Raw genomic sequence first — 23,210 nt, 5'->3', positions numbered from 1 at the left:
GCTTGGTTCCTTGAGGCGCGGATTAGCATCTGCTCGCTGCTATCTAGCCAGCGCCTAGCAGAGCGTCTCTGCACAGTCACTGGTGTCTAATCAATGCCCATTGAATGACTGAATGATGCATCTGTCCAGAGGAGAGAATGCAAAGTGCCCAGGAGGCAGCTCACCATCAGGCCAGTGGGTCGGTAGCAAACAGACCTTTTCAAAGTCCGAACGTCTCTGAGTTCCGGACCTGTGTGTCCATCCAACCGTCTCTCTGTCATCTCGTCTGAGATGTCTCGAAGTCACCTCACACGGGGGATGAACCTGTCATCCTTCCTTGCACGTACTTCCCTACGGCTCCGTATCTCAGCGCGTGTTACCACTCTGTCTCGTCACATGTGCCAGAAACTAAGGACACAGCATTGCACAGCGCTCTCCTCGCGCCTTATCACCCATCCATCCCCCAGCGCATTCTAGTTACTTCCTTAAATTCCCTCAAATTCATCCCCTGCCATTCCTCTAATCCAAGCCGGCATCCTTCTCTGGAACTTAGAGTTGCCCCCTGGCTCATCCGTCCACATCTGCCGTCCCTAGCACCCCTCCATCTCGCTCCCCCTCTACCTGCAACACCCTCTCTTCCCATCTGCACCTGGTTAACCCCTTCTCATCCGTCAGACCTCAGACCTGTCCTCTCCTGGACTAGGACAAAGCCCTCTTGCATTGATCTCTAACACACTCCTCTCTCATAATATTTGTCACAGTTGCAATTCTCTTTATGCTCACTGTCCACAGGCCAACTATATTCATGCACCCGGGAACAGGCGGAACGGTAGAGGAAAGACAGTTCCCATAGTAGGGGTTCGGTTTAAGCAAAAGCCTTATGAAGAGAGGGAGGGAGAAAACAGTCATTTTGTGCTGCAGAAGCTTTTAGGGCTAAGAAGGGAGTGAGCCCCTGGCCCCTGGCCCGCTTGGGAAGTGACTCGGACTCAGCAGTTGCAAATTTAAATGCTCACAGCACCCAGCCAGGTCCCATCAATGAGCCAAGCCGGCTGGGGTGACAAGAGAAGGGTGGGGTGGCTACAGACCAGAAAGCATGACCCCTCAGAGAGCAGCTCCAGCCCCAGTGCTCGAGCCTTGTCTTTCGAGAAAAGTCCGAAATCAAAATTTTCTATGCAGCCTCCTGCCTTTCGAATGCTGGCAACTAATTCAGAAATTACAAAAACAATTTAGGAGCCAAATAAAACATATCTGTGCTCAGGTTTCTGCAGGCCGACTCCAGATTGCCACCTCTGCACCAGCGATTTCTCTGTGTTCCCAGCCCCAGCCCGACACGGCCTCGTAATGAATTCCTCCTGCACCCCTCCAAGGACTTGGCATAAAACAGACCTGCTCTGCCGTCTGGTTAGCACTGCGCTAAGCTCCTTACCTCAGTCCTCAGCGGATGCTCCCTGATTTGGCCCTCCCCTGCCCCCCCCCCCCGACTAAATTTCATTCAAGCCTCCTCCCCAGAGCATGAACATCTCTGGACCTAGGCCAACCATGTACCCACAAATGTCTTTGTTTTCAAGACAACTTTTTAAAAGAGTCTTTCTTTGTGGGGGTGCTCAGAAGGGCCGAGCCCACCCTGGATCTCCACTTGGCCTCGCCCCCTCTCCTCCTTTCTCCTCCGCCTCCACCCTGTCCTCCAAGTCTTAGCAGCTCCCGAGGCCAGAAAGCTAGGGCTTGAAGGAACACAGTTTGAAAACTGTTGTCCAGTTCACCCCCCAAAGATTAACAGTGAAAATTAGCTCGCAAAGACCAAGCTGGTAGAATTGAGAGCACTCACACCACGAAACTGGAGAGCCTCAAATGCCACCACCAGTCATCTTCCAAACCCACTACTGGGGGACTACTGCCGGGAATGGGGGCAGGGGAGAGCCTCGGATGGAAGGCACGGGCAGCACCCAGACACTGCCCACTTCAGGAGGCAGGAGTTCGCAGCAAAGGGGTTGCGGGGAGCCCCTGGGTGGCTCAGTCGGTTAAGCACCCGACTTTGGCTCAGGTCGTGATCTCACAGTTTGTGACTTTGAGCCCCGCGTCGGGGCTCAGAGCCTGGAGACTGCTTGGGATTCTGTGTCTCCCTCTCTTTCTGCCCCTCCCCCCATTCGTGCTCTGTCTCTCTCTGTCTCTCAAAAGAAAAAGAAGCAAGAAAGAGCAAGAGGGAAAGGGGTGAGGCTCCAAACTGCCTGATATCCAGATGTCCTACAGTTACCCAAAGCCCTGCAGGTCCTGATTTGTCCCCTTTGAGCATCCGAAGTCCCCCCTTTTCCCCTCTCCTTCCCATCTCCGAGGATGGCACCCTGCCTAGTCACCAAGGCTGACTCTTAACAAGATGCATTGAAATAGTCACCCAGTCCCCAAGACGACAAATTCCATCCCTCAGGACTTCCCAAATCTATCTCCTTTTCTCCATCCTCACGCCCAGAGCCTTAGTTCAGGCCACGGTCCCTTTCCCCAGATGACTGCCCTCGCTGTTCAGATGACCCCTCTTCCTCTTTTCTCGCCCCAGATCTAACCCCACCATGCTGCCAGAGCAAAAGGCTAAATCAGATCTGGCCATGGTGCACCCCATGCCGCAGCCTTACGGGACTGCCTGGGGATGCCCGGGCTCCCTCGTGCGTCCACGTCACCACACCTGTTATTCCAACCGCCTCCAGGGTCCCTTCCCGACCTCCTCATCAGCATGATAGGGCCTGTTATGGTCTGTTGGTCCTGGGGCTCCGGTGAGGCATCTGATCCTACAGAAAGTCTTTCCTCATTCCCCACTCCCTCTTCACTTGCCCTGCTTCCTTCTTTTACCCTCTTTGGATACTGTCATAGAATTGCTTCTGCTGTAACGCTTGTCCTGCAACGCTCTCTTTAGGCATCTCCCTCCTTAGACCGGGAGCCGCTCCGAGGCAGTGACCATGTTTCAGACACACACTGGAAGCCCAGTGCCTAGCACAAAGGACAGAATGAACGGCTGGAACATTCTAGCCTCTGCCTTGTGCCTAGGGTCGGCCGTTTGCAGCCTGAGTCTCAGCACACACGGCTGCTTTTCAGCATTTGTAGTTTATCTCCCTGTGAAATTTGGTGCCAGCTGTGGTCACCTGTTTGATCGCTCTTTGAGCTCTGCCTTTAACTAGAAATTAATTTGGATCACTTAAGCCTTTCTTGCCCACCGGAGAAACGCTGGCTGGGTAAATCCAAAGCTGCCGGCGATTTTTTTTTCCATTTAATCTCTTTCTCTCATGTGCCAACTCTAATTGTGTGCTTTCTGGATTCCTACCCCCCGCCCCCAGTGCTTATTTTTAATCTGCCATCTCTGACCCTTCACCAAACGTTGATTCACCATGGATCTCCACCTTCCCACCTGCTCATCTCAGGGAAACTCAGGCCAGCCTTGCCCAGGGGCTCGGCTGCATCATGAGGGAAGTCCGGAGCAACTGTGAGAACAGAGACCAGACGGGAGAAGTCCTGAACCCCAGTCTGCCAACCCTCCACCCCAGACGACACCTCATGGCGCAGGAGCATCAGAGATTTTTAAAAGCCAATTCTTCGGCGAGGAGTTCTGACCACCAGCAACGAGGGCGCAGAGCACAGTAAAGAGGTCAGGATGGGCAGAGAAGCTGGCACTCACCCATCCTATGTTTGGTAAGATCGTGTCCACTTCCACCGGGGGTCGCCCAACAGTCTGTGCCTGACAGGGAGTACTTCGGCTTCCGGGCTGATCCCAGAACCCCGTTTCATCATCAATACCTCCTTCTCCCCAGTCCTAGTCCCTGTCAATCTCCTGCCCTGCTCTCTTGGCAAGAGCCCATTCACACCTCACACAAGCTCCAAAAAGCAAGACTGGCATGTGTCTGTTGAGAAAGAAAAACCACCTACTGCTCCTGCATGGGATTCAGAACCTCCCAGGAACTTCAGGGGAATCAAGAAAAAACGCATGATAAGCTGTTCAAGGGATTCTGGCCCAAAGGCACACGGGAACTGTGCAGAGGAGCCACCAGGCCCAGGTTTTGCTCAGATAGCAAATGGTTTTATACACACAGTCCACGGCCTCTGCTGCATCACCCTGCAGACAGTTCCTGCAAAATGTACGTTCTTATTTGGGGCAGAGGACGCTGCCATGTCAGTCCAGATCAGAACTCCCTGCTTTCAGCAATTGGCGCCTGTAAGAATTCCAGAGGAAACCTCGTGTGGCTCCCCCTAGCGATCTGAAAAGTCCTCGGCACCTGTCTGGGCAGCGCACCATGCGCATGCTCACTCACAAGGCAAGCCTGCTCTCAAGAAGCTTACAGTCCCGTGGGGGAGATGGCAGAGGCGTAAACAGAAGTGTGAACCTTAACATTAATGTAGAAGATTGATCAGTTAAACCAAATTTCTAGGTATGAGATTATATAACCCTCTGGAGTCCATAAAAAGAAACCATCAGACAAATCGGCCACCTTGCCATTTTCACTCAAGTGCCTGAACAAGTTTCAGTTCTGAAAATAGAGAAATTCTGGCAGCACTTGGGTGGCTTGGTCGGTTAAGCGTCCGACTTGGTCTCAGGTCACGATCTCACAGTGGGTGGGTTCGAGCCCCGCATCTGGCTTTGTGCTGACTGCTCAGAGCCTGGAGCCTGCTTGGGATTCTGTGTCTCCCTCTCTCTCAGCCCCCTCCCTTTCTAGTGCTGTCTCTCTCTGTCTCTCAAAAAATGAATAAAGTTAAAAAAAGAAAGAAAATAGAGAAATTCTAGCTTCATGCTTTTCGAGGAGTATGCGAGGCAGTGTGCAATTTACCTTTGGTGGAATTAGCAGAAACGGTTGGGATTTGTGAATTCTCCTTTCGTTTATATTTAAGACAGAGAAATCCAACTTATTCCATATTCATTATCCACAAATAGACAGGATTTTCCCCTTGCTCCAATCTAGTTTTAAAGGTTATAGGAAATCGTAGAGGAGATATGTAAACTATCCTGACCATGAGATCACATGTTGCAGATAACTGTAGAGAAAAGGGTCCCTCCCTGCCTGCTGATACAAAAGTCACCATCACTGTGTACAAACCCAACTACAAGGCAAGGTTCTAATTAGTCCTCGTTCTCACCCCAAAACTACAAGAATGGCAGATCAACCCCTCCAGCAAACTGTCAGGAGCAGAAACTAAGAGATAATGATGCTAACTGGGATGTGCACCTGTGATGTCATCCCTTACATATTCTTAAAATGCTCTTCTCTCCTGCCTGCCACCCCCCTCCCCATCTTTCTGCTCCTCATGCCTTCTCCTCTCCAGCATCTAACGTTTCTGAGCAAAAAGAGGCATTCTTACTGAGAGGATAGATCAGTGGATCCAGAAGGGGGTGAAAATCAGTGGCCTTGATCTGGCAGGACTTAATGTTTAGGAACTAACAGGAAATAGTCAACAATGAGTATAAATTTGTATCTGCAAATATTGTTTAAAATAATTTAAAAATGAAAAGCAACTTAAATCTTCATAAATGTTGGCTTTGGGGTGCCTGGGTGGCTCAGTCAGTTAAGCGCCGGGCTTCGGCTCAGGAATGATTTCACGGCTCATGGGTTCAAGCCCCGCATCAGACTCTGGGCTGAGAGCTCAGAGCCTGGAGCCTGCCTCAGATTCTGTGTCTCCCTCTCTCTCCCTGCCCCTTCTCGGCTCACACTCTGTCTCTCTCTCTCAAAAATAAATAAATGTTAAAAAAATTTTTTTAATAAAAAAATAATAAATATTGGCATTAAGTAAACTATGATATGCCTATACATAGAATTGAAAGTAACATAGAAGCTATAGAAGAAAAGATGAACAGTTTTGACTATATAAAAATATGAACATTTTCTATGGCAAAAATAACATTTACAATGTCAAAGACAAAAGGGTAAATTATTTGCAGCATATATGACAGGAAAGCTAATTTATCTGATATAAAAATAATTCTTTAAAATCAATAAGGATGGCACAAAAACAGACACTCAGATCAATGGAACAGAACAGAGAACCCAGAAATGGACCCACAAACATATGGCCAACTAATCTTTGACAAAGCAGGAAAGAATATCCAATGGCATAAAGACAGTCTCTTCAGCAAGTGGTGCTGGGAAAACTGGACAGCGACATGCAGAAGAATGAACCCGGACCACTTTCTTACACCAGACACAAAAATAAACTCAAAATGGATGAAAGACCTAAACATAAGACAGGAAGCCATCAAAATCCTTGAGGAGAAAGCAGGCAAAAACCTCTTTGACCTTGGCCACAGCAACTTCTTACTCAACACATCTCCGGAGGTAACAGAAACAAAAGCAAAAATGAACTATGGGGACCTCATCAAAATAAAAAGCTTCTTTCTACACAGCAAAGGAAACAATCAGCAAAACTAAAAGGCAACCGACGGAATGGGAGAAGATATTTGTAAATGACATAAAGGGTTAGTATCCAAAATCTAGAAAGAGCTTATCTAACTCAACACCTGAAAAACAAATAATCCAGTGAAGAAATGGGCAGAAGACATGAATAGACACTTTTCCAAAGAAGACATCCAAATGGCCAACCGACACATGAAAAAATGCTCAACATCACTCATCATCAGGGAGATACAAATCAAAACCACAATGAGATACCACCTCACACCTGTCAGAATGGCTAACATGAACAACTCAGGCAACAACAGATGTTGGTGAGGATGCAGAGAAAGAGGATCTCTTTTGCATTGTTGGTGGGAATGCAAGCTGGTGCAGCCACTCTGGAAAACAGTATGGAGGTTCCTCAAAAAATTAAAAATAGAACTACCCTGTGACCCAGCAATTGGACTATTGGGTATTTATTCAAGGGATACGGGTATACTGTTTTGAAGGGGCACATGCACCACAATGTTTACAGCAGCACTATCAACAATAGCCAAAGTATGGAAAGAGCCCAAATGTCCATCGATAGATGAATGGATAAAGAATATGTGATAAACACACACACACACACACACACACACACACACACACACACACACAATGGAGTATTACTTGGCAGTCAAAAAGAGTGAAATCTTGCCATTTGCAACTACGTGGATGGAACTAGAGAGTATTATGCTAAGCAAAATTAGGCAGAGAAAGACAAGTATCATATGACTTCACTCATATGGGGACTTTTAAGATACAAAACAGATGAACATAAGGGAAGGGAAACAAAAATAATATAAAAACAGGGAGGGAGACAAAACATAAGAGACTCTTAAATATGGAGAACAAACAGAGGGTTACTGGAGGGGTTGTGGGAGAGGGGATGGGTTAAATGGGTAAGGGGCATTAAGGAATCTACTCCTGAAATCACTGTTGCGCTATATGCTAATTTGGATGTAAATTTAAAAAAATAACATAAAAAAAGAACTTACTAAAATCAACAAGGAGAGAACAACCCAGTTTAAAAAAAAAAAAAAAAAAGGCCAGGGGCACCTGGGTGATTCAGTCGGGTGAGCATCCAACTTCGGCTCAGGTCATGATCTCACTGTTCATGGGTTTGAGCCCCGCATCTGGTTCTGTACTGACAGCTCAGAGCCCAGGGCCTGCTTCGGATTCTATGTCTCCCTCTCTCTCTGCTCCTCCCCAGCTCATGCTCTGTCTCTCTTTGTCTCTCAAACAAACAAAAAAAAGTTTAAAAAATTTTTTTTAATAAAAATTTTTTTAAAAAGGCCTATAACCATGTGACAAGATGTTCAATCTCACACAAAGAAATGTAAACTGTACCAGTATCTAGATTCAATTTTTCATCTATAATATAGGCAAAGTCCAATGATAACCAGAATTTTTAAAAATTGTTTTCATTAATCTTTGGTGTTAGTGTAAAGCTGAAGGGCAATCTGATAATCTACCCACATTCTAAATTCTTGAATATTTCCACTTTAGGAATTTGTCCTTGTATATATACTTGTACAGGTCTGTAAAAAATAGATACACAGGGTATTTACAGCAGTGCTGTTTGAAATATCAAAAACCTGGAACAAAGTAACAAATAAATGATGGCATTTCTGCAATGTACCATACAAGGGAACACTGTGCTGCTCTTAGGCAGAATGGGGTAGCTCTACATATAATCATATGTAAAACGATGCCCAAGATATCCTGGCATACTGACTGCTGAATGAATACAGAAAACTGAAGAATATGAATTATGAATAGTCTCATTTGTGATGTATACATCTATTTTTCACATAAGGACAGAAAATGTCTTGAACACCTGGGTGGGTCAGTCGGTTGAGTGTCCGACTCCCGATTTCTGCTCAGGTCATGATCTCACAGTTCACGAGTTCAAGCCCTGCGTGGGGCTCCGTGCTAACAGTGCAGAGCCTCCTTGGGATTCTCTCTTTCTCTTTCTCTCCCTCTCTCTGCCCCTCCCGTGCACACGTGCTCTCTCTCTTGCACAAAATAAACTTTAAAAAAAATAGAAAAAACAGAAAATGTCTTGAAAGATATGAAAGAAATATAAATGGTGGCAAAGGCTAGCACTTGAGGGGAAGGGGGATTTTATACTTTATTTTACATCATTCTGGAATATTTGATTTTTTTCTTTCAAGGATTATGTATTATTCTTATAATAAAAAACAACTTGAACCATTATTAAGAAGCTACTCTGTTACTGGAATTGTTTGGAGACTGGGATACAGTGGTGAATGGATAGACATGACTTCTCAAGTCGGAAATAATACCGTGAGATGAAATAGACTATTGCCATAGGGGAAGGGAGACGACAGCACTAGAAAGAGTGCTCCCACCTAAATTCAAGCAGAATTTTTATTTTGTTGTTGTTGTTGTTTTTATTTAAAAAATTTTTAACATCCATTCATTTTTGAGAGAGAGAGAGAGCATGAGCAAGAAAGGGGCAGAAAGAGACAGAGAGAACCCGAAGCAGGTTCCATGCTGTCAACACAAAGCCCAAGGTGGAGCTCAAACCCACGAACCACCGAGATCATGACCTGAGCTAAAGTCAGACACCCAACTGTTTGAGCCACCCAGGTGCCCCTCAGGCAGAATTTCTAGAGAGAGGAGTAAACCAGAATTGGGGGTGGGGGACAGAATGTGCAAGGAGTGTGATCAGATAGTTGAGGAGGGACTGTTTTTCTTTGTGGTCAGCCTATTTTCAGGAGGCGTTGTGAAGGAGGGACTCCATATTCCATTAATGGCTCAGCCTGAGCATGGGTTGAAATTCAAGGTTCAGGGTTGTGGAGGGTGGGGTGGAGAAAAAAACCTAACTAAAGTTTGGCCAAGGCAACTGAATGGGTATCTTCTCCACATTCATCAGAAACAAAGAGTAGAACTAAACATTTATGAGACAAAGAATGGGAATTTGGAGGGTCTGTGTCTGGCCTTGTCTTAAGTTAATAGGAGTTTACCCCTGAGTCTTAGACAGCTCACACTGGGCAGTCTGCTGCTTTGCAATCAGCATTTCCAGGAACACAAAGGAGCGGGGGACTTCTTGACCATTGCTGTTTTCCAGGAAAACAGGGCTCAGGTAGCATTTAACCTTGTCAAAGATAATCACAGCCTTTAAAGAGCTTTAATTCTCGGGAATTTAATAATTAAGCAATGAAATAAGTAAATAAATACAAGTTATATAATTGTCATCAGACGCTTTCAGAGAGAATTGGTTCTCCCAGCCCCTGAGGAAGCTATATCAAGACCACAGTTAGCTCCTTAGCTGTGCAGATTCAAAAACTCATCTGGATTTGCCCAAGACCAGACTGAGAGATCACTGTAATAGAACAGATGGCACTGAAATGGACCCGATTATGTACAAAGATGTAAGATTCATTACAGCTCAATGATGGAAAGAAAGGATTACCCAATAAATGGTGTCGGGACAATTAACTAGCAATTTGGAGAAACAGTAATTTCAGAATCTCGCTTTATATTATGCACTAAAATAAATTCCAGTTGAGTGGAAGAGTCAAATGTGGGGTTTTTTTAAACATCAAAATCTCAGAAAAATAGAATTGACTATTTTCCAAATGTCTATAGGAAAGATAACTTTATAGGCTCACAAGCAATACAAGGAATAAAAAAGAAAAAAGAGGAAGACCTATAAATTTGACTACAAAATAGAATGTAACCCATAAAAGCAAATGGCAGACAAAAAATACCGCAACAAATGTAACAAAGAGGCACTATATTTAGTATTTAAGACCTCTGTATATGGGTCAGAAACACATTAAGACACTAAAAGGGCAAAAGACACTCACAAAAGAAGTGATATAACAAGCAAACAAGGATTTGAGATGTTCAGTTGCCAGAGAATAAAAAATATAAATTAAAGCACTGAGTTCCCATTTCCCTCTCTTAAATTATCTCAAACTGAAAAATAATCCCTCTGGGGCTTCTGTTTCTGGTTAGGACGTGGAAAGCCTGAAGTGACTGTTGAACCTGCTCTAGCACTGAGAACCAGCCAAGCAAGCCTCATAGTCGTGGTTGTAAAAATCATCGGAGTGCTCAGGATGCAAAAAAAAACACAAAAAACAAAAAACAACAAAAAACTAAATAAACCAGATTCCAGAAATGACAAGCTCTTCCTAAGATAGAAGAGACGCATGGCTGCTTCTATCTATGAAGTGACAGGTAGGAGAGGAATCGGTCGTAAACTCGGGTAAAGAAGTATCAGCCCAACTTGTAACGACATTTAACGGGCATGTGTGAGCTCGTGTGACAGATCAGCATTCCAACAGCCCCGGTCATAGAGCAAGTGTATGCCCACCTGCATGCCAAAGCTTTCATAGACGTCTCCATCAAGTACACAGGTAATAGACCAAAGGCAAAGGGCAAGATAGAACTGAGAGAATTCCCTTTGAGGCATGCAGGATCTTCCCCAACTACACAACCTGCTGTAGACTGGGGGTAAGACAGAAGGCTGAGAAATCCCTTCAAGGGAGCCAGGGTCTCCACCAAGTGCAGCATAGTGGCCTTCCCAAGACATGGAGCAGGCAGAGCAGAGGATGAAGAGAGGTCTCTCAAGTTGCAGAAATCTGGGGGAAGGCCCTAAAACTCAAGCCCACAGCTGGCTGCAAAGCAGAAAGACAGAAAGCTTTCCATGGTTCAGAGAGCTCCAACAGAACTGGGCAGCACAGAAAGATCTCTTGAGTCTCACTGGTGCTCAGAGCCCAAGCCCTAACGAAGAGAGCCTTGGTACCATCCTCAAAACATCGGAAGCCAGTGGTGAACTAGATCAAACTAAAGCTGCAACCAATCCATACCCTGTTCAGACAGAGCCTTCTTATGTCTCCTTCTCTCACATTAGCAGTCTCATGGAAGGCACACAACCTTTCCTGTGGGTAAATATTCTTTACTTCAGTCTCTAGTGATTTCTTACACACAGTGCCCAACATAAATAAGGAATTAAGAGACCATAAGACACAAGCAAACGTGATAGGGTCAAGGGACGAAGAGTAAATAGAATGAGACCCGGAGATGGCTCAGATGTTAGAATTGTCTAGACAGTGACAGTGAAACAAACAGAGTAAGTACATATGAACAAATGGGGAATTTGGAGAGAGAGAAACACTATAAAAAAAGAACCAAATGGACATGTAATTAATTCTTTGAAAGACCACTAATTCTGTTTAATATAAAAAATTGTAACAGCAGATTAATAGAGTTTAGAGCATATATAATTCTTTGTTATCATTTTTGTTTTTATGAAGTGCAAAATAGGCAAGAGAATTTTCTTGAGTAATGAAAATATTCTATAACTGGGCAGAGGTGGTTTTAAAAGTGTCTACAATTGTCAAAACTCACCAAACTGATCTATTAAAATATGGACATTTCATACAACTTACACCTCAATAAAAAAATTTTTTTAATAATATCTTAGGCTGCTGAGGGAGCAATGAAAGCAATACTCCTGTAAATTGGACGATCATTTTCGACAGCAAATTTTGGAATATTAATCAAGAACTATTAAAAGTCCAAATGTTTTGGGGCGCCTGGGTGGCTCAGTCGGTTAAGCGGCCGACTTCGGCTCAGGTCATGATTTCACGGTCCGTGAGTTCGGGCCCCGCATCGGGCTGTGCTGCCAGCTCAGAGCCTGGAGCCTGTTTCAGATTCTGTGTCTCCCTCTCTCTGACCCTCCCCCGTTCATGCTCTGTCTCTCTCTGTCTCAAAAATAAACGTTAAAAAAAAATTTTAAAAAAAAAGTCCAAATGTTTTAAACTTTTTTTTAATGTTTATTTATTTTTGAGAGAGAGAGAGACAGAGTGCGAGTGGGGGAGGGGTGAAGGAGAGGGAGACACAGAATCCGAAGCAGGCTCCAGGCTCTGAGCTGTCAGCACAAAGCCCAACGTGGGACTCGAACTCACGAACTGTGAGATCATGACCTGAGCCAAAGTCAGATGCTTAACCAACTGAGCCACCCAGGTGCCCCAAAAGTCCAAACGTCTTAACTCAACAATTTCATTTAGGCAAATACTCATAAGAAAATTCAAAATAACAAAAAGTAACATGCACAAAAACGTTAACCATTGTATTTTTGTAATAGGGTAATCTGAAGTGCTTCAAAATCCAAAGCTGGATAATTAAATAATGTGCAATAAATATACTTAATAGAATGTATTTTAGCCATTAAAGTTATATTACTATGACTACATAACAGGCTGAAGACATGTTTATGCTATAAGCCTTCACATCCTTGAAAAAACACATATGACACAAGCACTAGAAAGAAAAAAACTATAATGATAAGTCATTCTTATGTTGGGCCTGTAGAAGTATTTTCTCTTTTCAGCTTGGTTATCTGCATCCTGATATTTTTCTTTCCTTTAAAATGTTTGCATGGATGAGCTACTTGGGTGGCTCAGTTGGTTGAGTACCTGACTTTGGCTCAGGTCATGATCTCATGGTTTGTGGATTCAAGACCCACATCATACTCTGCACTGACATTGTGGAGCCTGTTTTGGATTCTCTGTCTCCCTCTCTCTCTCTGCTCCTCCTGCACACATGCTGTCTCTCTCTCACGCAAAAATAAACATTAAAAAATCTGTTTTGAGTAAAAAACTAAAATGTTTGCATGGGGTGCCTGGGTGGCTCAGTTGGTTAAACATCCGACTCTTGATTTCAGTTTTTCATGATCTCACGGTCATGAGATCGAACCCCATGTTGGGCTCCGAACTAGGCGTGGAGCCTGCTTAAAATTCTCTCTCTCTCCCTCTACCCCTCCCTTGTCCCTTCTCTCTCCCTCAAAAAAAATAATATGTTTTCAATTTTTTAGCTTTCATTTCTTTCTTGATATTTTTGCAATATTGCATTTTTCTAAAAACAAGTTTTCTCCAGTTATTCTCTTATCATTTACATCTTTCCACCATTTTCTTTGTTTAAATTTTTTTATTGCACAACAAACCCATGATTACATTTTCATAATTTTTCCTGTATATAAAAGGACCTCAGTCTTACCTGATAGTTTTTGATTTCTAGAAAGCAAATGTGACTGGATTTTGATTTGTGAAAAGAACAAATGGGATAGGCCTTTCCAATGACCTAAATATTTATGCCTGCCAGACGGAATCATGATATACAGCTAAACATTATGTCAATTAATGTAAAACATTAAATACATTTACTCAGAAAACATCTGAAAAGATAGCAGTGGTTAGTCTCTGGGTAGTGAGACAAGGTCAAACTTCTTTTTCCTTGTCTGCTGCCCCTACAGTAAACATGTATTATTTTCTGGGCCCAGTCCTGGCCCAAGTCAAGATCAGGGAAATGCAGTGGTGCCCCAGGCCAGAAGCTTCCCCCACAGCATTTCATCTAGCTATTCATGCTCCATTTCCTGTCCCTTGACCTTGCACTACCTGTCACACTGTCCACATGCCCCAGATCAGTAAACCTGTTGAGTAAGTGCAGGAAGCAGAGACCCTCAGTCTCGTCTCTCTGTTGGTCCCCAGGCTCGTTAGTGTCACCTAGGCAGCCGGAAAAATAGCTACACCTACTTTCCCTCCCCGAGTCACCAACACCAGAGCCTGCAAAGCCATCCTAGCTCTGGTTCCTGCCAGACCTTTATTAACCATGACAAGGGTTTGGAATGCCTGTGCAACATCATAATCTCCCCGTCTCCCTGTAGAAGCAAATAGAGTTGAAGGAGGCTGTGGAGGGTGGACTGGTGGCAGATGTCTCCCTGGAGAGCCCAGCTTCAGCCTTCCTGGCCTACCCGTGTCTCCTGCTCTCGGCTCAGATCTCCTCTCAGGAGTCTGGCCAAGCCTGATGAAGGGGAGCTGAAGGGGTAAACTGCAAATCAAAATGAATCATCCTGCTGAAAAGAATTCAGGGTGGTGACAGACGTCTGTATAGGGCCCTGGCATACTGCAGACAGCACAGAACTCTCTCCCCATGCACCCCGGAGTGTAAATTAGAGAGACACCCCTCATCCCTCCCTCTTCCTGACCCCCAAAGTACTCAGAAAAAGGAAGCATGACCACGCCTAATGAGGAGGGGTTAAGGAACAGCTCAAATTAGAGGGAACCTCATTAAAATCTGTCTCCTCATAGCTATTCAATCACTAATTGACTTTTCCTCCTCACTTTAATTTTGACATTGGTGTCTTGATTAATTAACTCTGTCACCAAAGCCCTAGGGTGTCACAGAAGGACTCACCAGGAGTTTATCTTGCCACATTCCAGCCAATTTGACAGGTAGGCTCTCCCTGGCCAGTTCCATGGGTAATGGCCTGAGCCTGTCGTGGTCCCTTGAGCCCTAGAAGAAGCAGAGACACGTTGTCATTCTCTAACCGTTGGCCACAGGGCCCAGCCAGCAGGAAGAGAATCAGGAGGCCTAGATTGTTGCTTTCCCTCTCTGGCAGCATAATAAATTTCCTTCTCTCCATCTGCATTCTCATATGGGCACGAAGTTCATCACCGACACCGTGGCCAGTGGGAGAGACGGATCACAAGTGTTGTTTCTGGGTAAGCCTTCTGGGAAATCATTCAGTCACTCCCTCGTTTACTCATAGAAGTATTTAACTTGCTTCTGAATGGCCTGTGCTGGACTTGCCGGGAAGGGTGGAGGCCCAAAGAAGTATAAATTATGGGCTCTGCCCACGAGACGTTTATAATTTTAGTTGAAGAGCTGTGACATTCTCTTATAAAAACAGAAGCCAAGATTTGATGTTCAAAGAAACCCCCCCAGGCAGCAAAGTCAATCGTCCTGGATATTTTGGCCATGTGTCTCCCGCCACCCCCACCGCCACCCGCCACTTCTGCGACCTCCTGGCGCGTTTCAAACATGCGCTGAGTAACTGCAATGGAGCCACCAGCACCGGGAGCTTTGGCAGGAGCCCTTGAAAACTCAAAGTTCTCTTGTTCAGACTCGCTTTCTCCATTCTCCCTCCCGGAGTGGAGGGATTAGGGAGCAGGCAACAGACAGCATGTGAGGGAAGGGAAGCTCCCCATTCACTCCCTCCTCAGCCCGCCCCGCAGAAGAGGAAGGTTGATCCGAACTCACCGCTTTGGTAGTTTGGACCGGACCACCTGTGGATGGAGCGGCTCTGCCCTACAGATGGGCTGGGGCTCCGCTCCCGGTCTACACTGTACTGGGAGCTCTTTGTCGTCTTGTGTTGTCTTTCTCTTTTCTCCCCAGTGGCAGAAGTGGCATCCCGCCCCGGGGGCCCACCGTCCTGGAGCATCCCACCCATCCTGCCCTCTTCTTCTCTCTCCTTTCCATATAGAAAAAAGATTCATGACCAGGGATTGAATCTTTTCCTGTGGCATGTGGCGTGGGGAGGAGGAGAGAACAAAAGCCATCATTGTAGGTTTCCTCCAGCCTAATTGATAAAGCCCTCTCTATTATGGTTCAGGGTCCACTCTCACTAGCATTTAGGTGCTATTTTCCTTTTACTGTTTCCTTCATCTACATCTTTCTCCAGGAGACTCCTAGAGAGGAATGCTGTGATCGTAGGCAGAATACGGCTATTCCAGGGTGCCTTGTCCAAAGACCATCCACGAGTGCCTGATATGCATGGAGAGCCTACAAGGCCAAGTCATAGGGTCCTGTCCTGATAGTCTTTTCAGGGCTCTACCCTAAAGGAGCTCCCTTGCCATGTGCTCGTAGCTGACACGCACTTTCCCAGATTGCCCTGCTTCTCAAATCTCCTATTTTCATCCTTGATCTACTTTTTAGCCTACCTTGGCAACCTACAATACCCTCTGTTTAAAAAAAAAAAAAATAACAAAAAAAATACCCTAGTGGCTTTCTATAGTCCTTGGAATGAAATCTAATCTCCTTACCATAGCCTACATGGTAGGCTGCATTGTTGATCTCAACTCCTGCTGTTCCTCTTGTGGAAGGATTATGCATCCCCAACCCCCGACGACATCACTTTTAACCATGTAACTTTCTTGGGCCAATAGAAGTGGCACATCCACTTCCATGCAGAAGCTGGAAGGCCATCACACCTCCACCTTCTCTTTTCCCTCTGCTAGGAAACGGGCAGTGTCCCAGGTAGGAGCTGTCATATCTGCCTGGGTCCTCGAGTGAAGAAAATTTGCAGCCAATCCACAGTGGACATATAGTGTGAGTGATAAGTCAACTTCTCTATTATATACTATTGGGATTTGAAGGTGATCTGTTACCATGCAGATTAGTCTCATCTGACCGACACATTCATTCTATGGTGCGATCTGACCCCCGACCACTTCTCCAAACTCGTGCCTTACCTTCCATTTCCTCACCCACTACATTCCAAACACCCTGGCCTTCTTTCTCTTCCTTGAACATGCCATGTTTGTTCTCACCTCAAAGCCTTTGCATGTGCTGTTCCCTCTGCCTGGACTGATTTTCCTCCAAGGTCTTCACACAGCTGGCCCTTCTTCATTATTCAGATCTTGGTTCAAATACTAACCTCTTAAGAAATGCCTGCCCTGAACCCCATCTGAGGTACCCCCCCCCCAGGCATTCTTTGTCACGTTACCCTGTCTTATTTTGCATCTGCCCACTAGTTTCTTATTTGTTTTCCCTCCTTGGGAATGAACGCTCCATGAAAGTAGAGATCTTGCCTGTCACAATCACTGCTGTATCCCCAGACGCTGGAAGGCCACCTGACACATAAAAGACACTTGTAAGTATCTGTGTCATGAAAAATACACGTCTCTCCTCTCCTAAACTTTAAACCCATTTTCAACTGCCAACTGCACACCTCTTCCCTGAGTTCCTGACTCAACAGACCCAAAGCAGGATTCGTGATGCTGTCCCCTCTTCGCGCCCTCCAATCTCCTTCTCATCCTAGTTCCCGATTAATGACCCCATCGTTCACCCTGCCGCCAAATTACACACCTCGGGTGCTTTCCCGCCCCCCCCCCTCCCTCCCTTCCCCCCCCCCCCCCCCCGACTCCCAATCAGTCACCAGGCTGACTCTCTTTTTTCAACCTCTCTCTAATCCACTTCATCCTCATTCCGACGCACCTGCCCTCACTCGGGCCCTCATCATCCGTTGCCTGGATTATCACAGTCTCTGCAGAACAGGGTTCCCTGTTTCCAATTCTCCCCCCTCCCATCTGTGCCGCACACTGCCACCAGAATTATCTTTCTAAAATCTGATAATGTCACTCCCCTGTTTAGAAGGATTTAAAAGGAGCTCCGGGAGAAAGTTTAACCCCTTAGAGGCCATGAGATACCTCTGCGTTCTGGCACCTGCCAACTTCCCAGTGTGTCTGCCACCCACGGCCGGAGCCCTCACCCCATCCGGCCACGCTGACCAGGGCAGCAGATCCCATGTACGTTTGCGCTCACCGCTCCCCTGGGATGCCCTTCCCTCCTCTGCCCCTTGCCTCCCCAAACACACATACGCACGAACACACACGTGTGCACACACTCCCATCAGCGCCCACCTACTGAGAGCCATCCCTCTCGGTTATCATCACTCCCTCCCTTCACTGCCCCCCCCCCCTGTAGCCCCTCCCAACTCCTCCGTACCCTCCTCCCGAAAACAAGAAAATAGCTTTCATGATGAGCTGGATTCGAACCTCTCTTGTAAGATCACGTGGCACCGTGTGCGCTTCCGGAACAGGTGTGTGAGTTGCTCGAGGGCTGAACAAGCAGCCTTTCTTGTTTGACTCCCCAGTGCTTCACACTCCCGACAGACACATAGCACGTGCTCAGTAAATCTTGTTCCGGTGACTAGACGGATGCATAGAGAGAGAATGATAGATGGACTAATTACACTACGGAGCACTCGTCTGCGTGACATGACCAGGAAGAGAATGCAAATGACAGTTGAGTCAACTCTTCGTGTCAGTTCTGTCCTGAGAAAGCTATCCCGCAAAATGGATACTTGCTTAGTATAACAGGAAGAGGGCCCCAGGTTTTAGGAGCCCTCAGCTCCCGGCCTCACCAGCACGCTGACCGTCTGTGGCTCTTAAGCTCTCTGTCCTGGGTGTCCTCGTTTACGGCTGCTATAGCTTTCTCCCACGTGTGGATTGCAAGAAAGGGCTTTCCTAACGTTGCTCCTGTTTTACAGATTCTAAAAGGGGAATACAGTGATGTCCCCAAACCGCACAATTGGAAAGCAGCAAAGTTAGAACTTGAACTAGGGGTCTCTGTAAGCTGTGTGTCCTCCTCACCCACCTGGGCCACCTTCTCCTCCAAGAACACCAGTAAGTGGATTATCTCTCTTGCCATCACCTCTAAGAAGCGTTAATGCCAATACTTTCTTCCCTGAGGCTGTCTTGAATTGCTTTCCCCACCTAACCTCTCACTGCCCCAAGCGCCTATTAGGGTCCAGCCTCTGGGGAGTGGGCCAGGACCCCTGGCTCCTCACCCAGGAAACGGAGGCTGCCCTCCGACGGAGAGCAGCAAGATCCTCAGCACGGCCACTCAGAAGTCAGGCTGTCATTTCAGAAGATTCAGGTTCCAACTTAATACTATTTGAGGCTCAAAATAACCCCTCCAGTCTTCCTGCTTATTTCTAAATGCAGTTCTTAACAGTAATGATGGCACCTGTGGGGGAGGAAAAAGAAGGGATTTAGGCTGAGAGTTGGTTTCATGTCACCTAAAAGGATTACCTTATACCATCAGAAAGATAATTCCCCTCCTACTGGGGGAGGACGGATTAGGTCTCTACTTGAGATGGTACTTTATGAAAAGATTACTTAAAGATTATAGGACAAAATGGACACATTTGACAACATCTGCTAGGGCTGGGTTTTTTGGCCGAGAAACCATTGTTATTTATGCAATTAATAGATTGCTTGCATTGATCGATGCTCATCTCGAGGCTGTCAACTAGCAGTGTCTACACAATCCTTTGGTGGAGTTTCCTTCCCCACCCCCACCCCCCGATTTTTGACGAAGAATGACACAAAATGACACTGCCTCCATGAAGTCATCCCTGGTCTCTCCACTTAGAAGTGGACACTCTTGGGGCACCTGGTTGGTCAGGTGGTTGAGCGCCGACTCTTGGTTTCAGCTCAGGTCACGATCCCAGGGTCATGGGATCAAGCCCCATGTCCCCTTGGGATTCTCTCTCTCTCTCTCTCTCTCTCTCTCTCTCTGTCTGTCTCTCTCCCCATCTCTGAAGGTGTTATCACCATGCTGTTTTGTGTGGGAACTCCACTTGCCTGTGCCTTCTCCTCCTGGACCTGAAGCTTCTTACACACATCATTACTCGGGGCCCATAAGGCTGTGCATACACCAGACAGTGAAAAATGTAAAGGCTCCTCTGTGCCCCCCAGGTCTCAGGTATCCCCCCAGGCGGCATAGGGAAGGAAGGTCTTGGAGGCTGGCAGGGTCAGGAGGGCACTGGTGTTGCTGGGGTGGGGCTCTGCCAATCTGAATCCTGCCAATGGCTACGCAGTCTTTCAGCCCCTCCCCTGTCACTGCCCTCCAGCCCACGCCAAACTAATGCCAGCCCTAACCCGCATGCCTCAAACTCTTCCCTGCATGAAACAGTTTCTTCAGCCTGGACTGCCCTTCCCTTAGTCCTTCTCCATCCCATGAATTCCTCCTCTGCTCCTTTAGACTCAGCACAGATTGCAGGTCCCCTGTGAAGCCTTCCCTGATGCCTCTAATAGATTCAGGGCATCCTTGTTTTCCTAGTATATGTTATCTGAGACCTAGAAATGCAAAAATCACCATATCTGAAAACATTCACTAATAAACGGCTACTCATAATAAATACTACTTAACAACTATTTACTGAGAGCCCATTACGTGCCAGGCACTGATCCCCACACTTGGAATACAGCAGTGAAGGAAACAAATACCCCCACCCTTGTGGGCTCACACTCCCACAAGGGGCAGAGGGACAGGATATCCATGCAAAATAAACACAATGACAAGTAAACTAAGTAACATGTTAGAGGTTGATAAGTGTGTGCAAAAAGGAAAAAGAAGAGAAGGATAAAGGGTATGGAGAGAGTTGAAGGCGGCAGGAGAGAGGCTAGGGCAGGGCTGAATGGGGTTTTCTGGACAGGCCATCTTCAAGAACTCAGAGAAGGTGGGCACCTGTGTGGCTCAGTCAGTTAAGTGTCCGACTTCAGCTCAGGTCATGGTTTTGCGGTTTGTGAGTTCGAGCCCCATGTCGGGCTCTGTGCTGACAGCTCACAGGCTGGATGGAACCTGCTTCGGATTCTGTGTCTCCCTTCCTCTCTGCCCTTCCCCTGCTCGCTCTCTCTCTCTCTCTCTCTCTCAAAAATAAATAAACATTAAAATTAAAAAAAAAAAGAACTCAGAGAAGGAAAGAGGGAAGCAGCAGAGGACAGCACACTACAAGGAGTGTCCAATAAGCAGCTAGAAACGAAGCCAAAGTGGAAACCACGTGCAGAGCCAGGTCGAGGAGGAAGGAGAGATCGTCCCCGTCTAACACTGCCACCATGGAAACAGAATGGACACTAGGAGTCACTGATTCAGCAACACAGAGGGCATAGGAGGGCTTTGCAAGAGCAGGTTTGGTGGGGGGACCGGAGTGAGAGCTGACCGAAGTGAACTTGACAGAGAGTGGGGAAATGAGAATTTGGAGACAGTGGGTGTAGACAACTTTTGAGGTTGCTGCAAAAGGGAGCAAAGCAAAGGGACACGAACTGGAGAGGAAAGGCATGCCAATGAAAATAATCTAATAGAATGCAAAGCGCCGATGCCACAGGACAAGGGGGACTTTTTCTAGAGCAGAGGAGACTGACAGAACACGTGCACGTGTGCACAGGCCATGGAGAGTCCTCACTCCCCATGGAACCGTAGCTCCGTCCATATTCACCATGTTAGGGACTTGGTTCATTCATTCATTCATTCATTCCCCTCTACCTGCCTGGTCGGGTGCTAGGCACTAGGGAGGCACCGCACAGACAGGGGCAATGGTCTCTGCTCTCCTGTAGGTTACCTGCTAGCGGGGGATGCTTGGATGCAAAAGACAAGGACATTTAGTATCTCCTATAATAAAAGTCCCGATAAATGTTCACATTATGTCGTTATTATAGCTTTAATCAAAATGTATCACCATTCTCTGTCCCCTACACTGACAGCAGTTTTCTTTAAAGGCGTAATATTTATCACTCCAGCACCTAACACTGTTTCCGACACAGGCAAGGAACTTGTGAAATGCTTGTTGAATGAATACGTGAAAAACCTGAGAGATGAGGGGAAATCCTCTTTTAAAACTCCTCCGTTGGGGCGCCTGGGTGGCTTGGTCGGTTGACCGGCCGTCTTCGGCTCAGGTCATGATCTCACAGTCCGTGAGTTCGAGCCCCGCGTCGGGCTCTGTGCTGACAGCTCAGAGACTGGAGCCTGCTTTGGATTCTGTGTCTCCCTCTCTCTCTGACCCTCCCTCGTTCATGCCCTGTCTCTGTCTCAAAAATAAATAAACATTAAAAAAAAATTAAAACAAAAACAAAAACAAAATTCCTCAGTAACAGTCACCTATGTGAGATACTAAGCTACACTTCTCAAAAACAAAACATCCCTGTGACATCTAACACCTCTGTGCAAGCAGTTCCTCACGCTGAAGTATGGAGCAGTTTCCTTGGACACTTTTGACAACCAGCTAAGATGGACTGTCCCTTATCAACTGGATTTTTCCATGGAGTGGGATGAAGTGGAGAGCTGGGAGGGACGACCTGGAAACTGAGGCACCACCAGGTAACAGAAGACTAGACGTCCCGGTCCAGTGGTTGGTCCTGCTTCAGCATGACGACATCAAATACCACTGGAGGGGGCGTGGGCGGTGGCGCACGAAGGGCGTTCAGAGAGAGAAGAGAGTTTGAGGACACTTAGAATCCCCTTGGCTGATAGTCCTAAGCTGCATCCCAAACCATCTCCAGGTGGCAGGAAACAAAGCTTCTAATTCTAAATTGGTGTTTCTGATTGTTTTAATTAGTAGGCCGTCTATGTCTGATTAATTTTTTTGCCCTTCCCGGCTTCCCATCCGCATATATATTTGGCATCATGCAAAAGCTGCTGGCCTTTAAGTGATGTGCTCTGTGTGTCTGGAGATGGGCCATCAAGGAAGAACAAGCAAGATAGCGATTTTTTGAAGAAGTGATGGGGAAGCTGGGGCTTGATCTTATTTCTGACCAATTTCCTGCTTTCTCTTTAAAAATACGAGTTCTGGATCATTGCAAGTTAGGTGGACTCATTTTTAAATTGTACCTTCTGTGACTGTAAGGAGAATTAACTTATAAACCGAAATCTCATCATGACACGAGTTTCAATATGAGATCCTGTCATCCTGGATCCATCCGACCAGGGACTTAACTGCTGAGGCCACCAAGGGAGCTCATTACTGAGACTTCCACTCTTTGTGGTCACACGGTTTGGATACCAGGGAGGGTCCCTTCAAGCTGATGAGGTACAGTGCATTGTGCAGACGGCTGGCCTCTAAAAAAGACCCACCTCGTGGCTGGTGGAGGCCAGCCTCCACCATTACTACTCTGTGACTTTCAGCCCATACTTAACTCTCAGAGTGTGGGGCTTTTTCTTGATTTTTTTTAATTGAGCAAAATGCACATTTATTTATTTATTAATTTAACCAATCATAAGTGGATAATTCAGTGGCATTCCATACATGCACAATGTTGTATAGCCAACACCATTACCTATACCCAAAACATTTGCATCACGAACAAAACCTTTGTGCCCGTGAAATAGTAACTCTCCCTTCCTCTCTCCCCAGTCCCTGGTAACATCTATTTAATTTCCTGTCTCTGTGAATTTGCCTACGCTAGGTACCTCATATAAATAGAATCGTACAATATTTGTCCTTCTATGTCT

General features: G+C 46.3%; 1 long non-coding RNA gene across 1 annotated transcript in view; it reads right to left on the bottom strand.

Moving 5' to 3' along the window:
• Positions 1–14,494: 14,494 nt before the first annotated feature.
• Positions 14,495–23,210, bottom strand: part of LOC125930153 (uncharacterized) — an 82,772-nt gene continuing 74,056 nt past the window's right edge. The window contains exons 5-7 of the long non-coding RNA XR_007460087.1: positions 18,769–18,947; positions 17,975–18,128; positions 14,495–14,711 (exon numbers count right to left, since the gene is read on the bottom strand). This is a non-coding gene — a long non-coding RNA (uncharacterized LOC125930153). The remainder of the gene's footprint in view (positions 14,712–17,974; positions 18,129–18,768; positions 18,948–23,210) is intronic.

This window comes from Panthera uncia, chromosome A2, assembly GCF_023721935.1.
Source record: "Panthera uncia isolate 11264 chromosome A2, Puncia_PCG_1.0, whole genome shotgun sequence".
Lineage (NCBI taxonomy): Eukaryota > Metazoa > Chordata > Mammalia > Carnivora > Felidae > Panthera > Panthera uncia.
This window is presented reverse-complemented; position numbering and strand designations above follow the sequence as displayed.